The sequence below is a fragment of the Ostrea edulis genome, chromosome 2, assembly GCF_947568905.1.
Source record: "Ostrea edulis chromosome 2, xbOstEdul1.1, whole genome shotgun sequence".
Taxonomy (NCBI): domain Eukaryota; kingdom Metazoa; phylum Mollusca; class Bivalvia; order Ostreida; family Ostreidae; genus Ostrea; species Ostrea edulis.
Genome location: NC_079165.1, coordinates 19,334,703 through 19,340,600, shown reverse-complemented (window position 1 = coordinate 19,340,600; position 5,898 = coordinate 19,334,703). Strand labels below are relative to the sequence as shown.

Sequence of the window (5,898 nt, the reverse complement as noted above, 5' to 3'; positions counted from 1 at the left end):
ATGTAGTCATTTTTATTATTTTCTGTCATTTTTAATAAGGTGAAATTAATAAAATAACGCAAATTTTAAGGGTTTTTGGAAAAAGTAGCAGTTCTCCCACTAAAAGTAATTCAATAAATCAAAAGATTTTTTCAGACATTTATTTCTCTGAGAGTGGAGGAAATTATGGCTTCTTTTATCGTATATATTTCTCTAAACAAGAGACCACGATTTACTTTAAACTTGAAAATTTTAGGGGGGCTCCCCCCCACCCCACCCCACCCCTTATATCCGCCAATGCATTTATGTATGTGCTCTTGCGATTGACCTTTTTGCACTCACAATGATTGCATTAATATTTAGTTATTTTTCATACATTTTTTTATAATAACCAGACACGATTACCTATTATAAGAAATTGATATGATTATACAGCATAGTGTAATAGTGTTTATTAATTGATTTAAATTAATAAATCTACACAAATTTGTATATAGATTTCAAATTAAACATTATCTGAATAACCACTACATTGAGATGTGTTTTATGCTCATCCAAGTAGAACAGGCAGTACCTGTTCTGATTTATTGAATTTTGCCTTAGGTCATTATAATCAAACTTTTGTAAATAGGTTTGAAAGTGTTCGAAGTTCCTATTGGTTTTAGTGTTGTTAGCTGGTGTTTTATTGGTCAGTTCTTTTTCCCTCCAAAAGTTGTTGGTGGTGTTCAGTCATTCTTTGTCTAGTTGGTTTATAGAGAAGTTGGTAAAAATATATGACAGATATTTGACTGTTGACTGATCATTTCTTTAACAAGGTAAGCTTATTTTATAACTTTAATATTATTTCTAATTTGCAGTAAACGTAATAATTTGGTACTCTGATTTAATTCCATAGCACTTGCACAGTGAGAAAGATATTTTGTGAGGCATAAATCAGTTAGCTTGAAATAAGTTAAATTTATGTGTTTCACAGATTTGGTATATTTTTAAATACATGCTTGATATTTTTATGATGCAAGTTTATTTATGTAAACTTCATAATTTACAGTCAATCTCCATGGACATTTTTGGTAAATGAGGGATTATTGCCACATCACTTATTCCCATAGAATGGTATGATGGTGTTCATGATATATTCTATGATTATAATGAATAATGTCTGTATAGTCATTATAGAAAATCATAAATATATAGTATCAGTGTTTTTAAGCTTTTATAATATCATGGTAACATATATTTCAAAGAAGTAATTTGTGTAAATAAGTAATACTTTGATGTATATGATTGTAAATATAATTATTTGTTTGATATGTTTCAGAGTGTCATACACATATATAAATATCTAAAGCTTAGATTCTGGCAATAAAATGGAGGTGATCGACATCTAAGAACCCATACAGGACTTTGTTGTTTAATTCGACAGAAACCCTGTTACATAGTGCACCAAATATGTTTAAATAACAACTTTATATTTAATATCAATGGAAAGATTTCCACCCAATCGACCCATGGATTGATTGATTGTATCTTGTTTAACGTCTCTCTCGAGAATTTTTTACTCATATGGAGACGTTACCAAGACCGGTGAACGGCTTTAAATTTAGGCCTTTGCTCGGCGCTTACGGCCATTGAGCAGTGAGGGTTCTTTAGCGTGCCACATGTACTGTGACACTGGGCATCCGTTTTGAAGGTCATCTCCGAGGACCAGTGACATTCACACCTGATGCTGAGCGTTTGGCAATGGAACTGTCACTACCTGTTTCAACAACTCAGGTCTGTCGCGGCCGGGATTCGAACCCTGGCCTTCCGCATAGGGGGCGAACGCTCTAACCTCTAGACCACCACCGCGGCTCGACCCATTGATCTCAAGGCTCATATCAGCTATCTTGCTCTCACAAATATATATGTCTCTTCATAAGTTTATGAGTCCTACTTGTAGTCTCACACTGAAACAAAAACTCGCTTGGATAACTTAGAATGCATGCATATTGCATTCACAGTATCACTGAGTGTGTGTAACGGGGGTGGGGTGGGGTGGGTTAGAAAATGAGAAATTCAAACACATTGATTAAAGTTATAAAATTGGTATTTTATTTTCATTTAGAAATGTTTACTGATTTTGATATATCAGAAACTTAGAATAATCAACAATGACACTTCCTCTATATTTATACATATATTATTGTCTTTAAAAAAGACATGTAATACATGAGTACATGTACTTGTTTTCCATTAAATTCACACTTTAGTATGTTGCACAATATATCCATTGCTCTGGGCTCACAAATACATTATTGATTCTATCCAAGTCCCACATTTTGCAGAAGTTCTTGAATTTTCTCTGTAACCTGTAAAGTTGTGGGGTCCAGGGGATATGACATCATCAATGTAAATGAAGTACCTGTTGTAAAAAATATATTCTGTATATTCAAATATTGAAAAAAATATGAATATCTAATATACTAAGAATTGTCTTTATAAATGTCTGGTGTTAAAATGAAAAATTCTATCTTACTAAGATAGAAAATATTGTAACTTTCTTGCTGATTTTCATGGCAAATTGCTGTTGAAGTTGTTGGCTGGAAGCCCATTTCAACTTGCACTGGTCCTTAGGATGATGCTTAGAAAAAAAATCATCATAATTAATATTTGCACAGTCAGTATTAATCATTAATTATACTGTGTCAGACAATGTCAATTTTAAAATTGTGTGTCTCAATGCATGTTTAGTGAACTTTAAAATGTTGATATATTGAAAATTACACACATAACATGTATTTTATTATGTTAATTTTTAAAATCTTGTCTGAAATCGGTATTACATATGTAACACTACATGTATGTTAAATGTGTGCAGTGCAGCAATGTGAACTCTTGCAGTAGTAGTACATCTGCATGATTGTTATTTATTTCATATTGTTATAGTTACCTTCTATTTAAACTGTACATACCCTCCCACCCCCGGGTCCTTAATGAGGTGAATAAACATCATAATTATCATATTACAATATGAGATGACAGATATGTTTTCATAAACTGCCAGTTCATTCTAATAATATCAAAACAAGTCAACTCTAGATTTATCAGACCTGTCTCTTTTACGGAGTGTGGGTCAAGAGAAGGACATACATATCTTATTTTCATACAATACATTTATTTGCCTATGAGGGGGGGGCTTGTGATTTTACAAATATTCTAAATAAAGTTTTGTTGACCTACATGCTTGCATGAAACATGAAACCCAGATTTGAAATATCTCTTAGGTCAATGAAATTTCAAGATACTATAAGTACTATCATTTATACCAAATAGAATTTTAGTGCAACCCCCCCCCCCCCTCAAACTTGTGAGAGCCCTGTTTTTTTCTTCAAATCTGGCATATACATGACATCCATTTACAATTACATGCACATGTAGGAGTTATATTTTGGGCACATATGGAATACATAAATGCACAAAAAATGAAACAGCTCCAAATTGTGCGTTTATAGATGTTATTATAAAATCGCGTTGTGAAATAGCAGAGGAAAAGTGGGTTGAATACAAATTCAATTTGCCATTTTTTTCACTTACCAAACGAAATTATGATTTCGTTGTCCACGTTGAATGCATCCATCGAATTCCTCTTCTCAGAAGAAACTTTGTTTAAACTCTCAATGACTACATAAACAGTATTGAAACTCGCAGCACTCGGACATCACGATCACGCTACATTAACAACTTTGTTTACGTAGCGCAGCTATGCATGGTGGTGAATTTCGTGAGGTAAAAAGTGCCATTCTGCACGGACGAAACATTTAGTCCACTATTATTACATTGACGTATTCCTAATCTAAACTATGGCCAAATTTCTATATCTTCCGTCGAGACGACCCTCTCAATCATCGATTCAGTCACAGCAACACCTTGTACTTTCGGAACCCCTTTTTGTTTTTCAACTACTCTATGGCGATGTACGGAATTCCGAAAAATAATTTCACGTGAAAATACACGATTTTTACTGATCACGTGGTTGCTATCGGTCTCTACCTTAATATTTTACATGTTATGTTGTAAATCTAATATCAGTACACTCTGTTCTCCCTGACAACCATTTTTTGAGGTATAAAAAAGGTAAACAGATGAAGAATAAACTAATTTACCATGATAACTATTGTTTTGTACTTTTTTTTGAAATATGGAAAATATTTCATTCTCCAAGTCAAAGGGGAAAAGAATTCAATGAATTATCCACTTTTATAAAAGAATGACATCATATAAAGTATCTTCGAAAGAAAACATTTGTTTGTATCATCTGCCCTTAAAACAGCAATAACAAAGTTAATGAGAATTTTTATTACAAATGTATTTATCAAAATACAATACATATAGTAAAGAGCAATTTATTTATAAGGATATAAAGCATACATAAAATTTTAAATAGTGTCCATTTATTCCAGCCCATCAGTTCTGATGAAGGAGACTTATTTGGTTTTTCAAGGGTCATCATAACCATTACCATGCTCATTGCCAGCTCAACCACCTCTACTGTGCAGTGAATTTTTCCATCCTGATAGAGAAGAAGCAGTGCTACATTTTACATCAAGGTTCAGTCAGAAGGAGACATCCGTGTGAATGTGAACAAAACGTAATACTAGCTATTTGGACATTCTAGCAAGGCAGATAAAAATATGTTGGTCATACAGATGTGCTCTGTTTTAATCTTGTTTTAAAATGTTAAATCATTGTGAAACACTTTTATCTTTGATTTTGTTTAAATTTGAACCAAAGTCATATAAAGTAGTAGGTTGTGAAAACAAATTTTGTTAATTTTTACAAGTAAAAAAAAAAGACTGGGAACAACCATGATATAGGGTCTGACCGTTGGGTAACAATCTGTTTGGTCTTGCATGCAACAGTGTATTTTTGCAAATAATTTATAGAATGAAATATTAGCATAGTATATGTAGTATTAGCTTTATAGTATATATAATAGTTGTAAGAGTTAAAAAATGGGAACATGAAAGCAGGGTCCTCATCCCGTTCCTGGGTGCGGTCACATTTTATTTGAAATATTGTTTGTGTAGCTGATGCTTTCTAGAAAATTGATGTATTATTTTTGGGCCATTTCTGTTAGAATGTTGTTCTTGATTTTTTTTGTATGCATCATGTATGAATCGTACATTTGTTTTAAAAAAGTTGCTTCAACTAAATCATACCATCACTCAGGTGCATTGAATCCTTGATACTCCTCAGAGGCAAAGGAATTCCGTCACAGCACATGAGGGTAGAGGGACTCGCACCTTGTGCCCTAGGTATCCTTAGCACCATCAAACAAATTCCCGGTGTATTATGTATCTCTTACGCCTGTAATTCCGGGAAATGTTTGGAATTATTCACTAATGATAAACTAGCAATCGGACCCAATGGTCATGTGAATTTTGTATTGATTAAATCAATAAAAAAATTGATTTGCTCTTCAATTGTTGCCCTCATTTCTCCATACTGGGTATTGGTATTATGCCGTCTCGAGCTAATGCACATCTAAACACACTGATGAAAACCCAGGGTGTTCAGTAAAGCAGGCCAGTTCCTTGTTGAATGACTCCCTTCTTCTCATCAACCCTTGGCAATTCGGTGCAGCATACACTTTCCTTGGCAGCTGACTTATGGGAATAGAATCCACATTGACACCTAAAATGATTTGTAAACCATGTGAATTTGTGAAAGAATAGAGAACTCAATAATGGGGAAAAGATAAGACAATTCTCCTCTAGATGATAATTTTTAAAAATTCTTAGAAAAATTGTAAGTACAGATATAACAGTATAAAGGGGGTGTTACATGAGAGGATAGAAAAATCAATGTTATTTTTCAGCTCTTTCCCAATGAAGTAATGAAAATACACCACAGGAACAAATAATTTTGTCTGTAATAATA

General features: G+C 33.1%; 1 long non-coding RNA gene across 2 annotated transcripts; it reads right to left on the bottom strand.

Annotated features, from left to right (window-relative positions):
• Positions 1–2,047: 2,047 nt before the first annotated feature.
• On the bottom strand, positions 2,048–4,164 carry LOC125680896 (uncharacterized). 2 transcript variants are annotated; one of them, XR_007372089.2, is made up of 3 exons: positions 3,553–4,164; positions 2,495–2,599; positions 2,048–2,380 (listed from the first exon to the last, which is right to left on the bottom strand). It is a non-coding gene; the product is annotated as an uncharacterized LOC125680896 (long non-coding RNA). The 2 variants fall into 2 exon arrangements; XR_007372090.2 differs by having other exon boundaries at positions 2,516–2,599.
• Between the last annotated feature and the right edge of the window lie 1,734 nt (positions 4,165–5,898).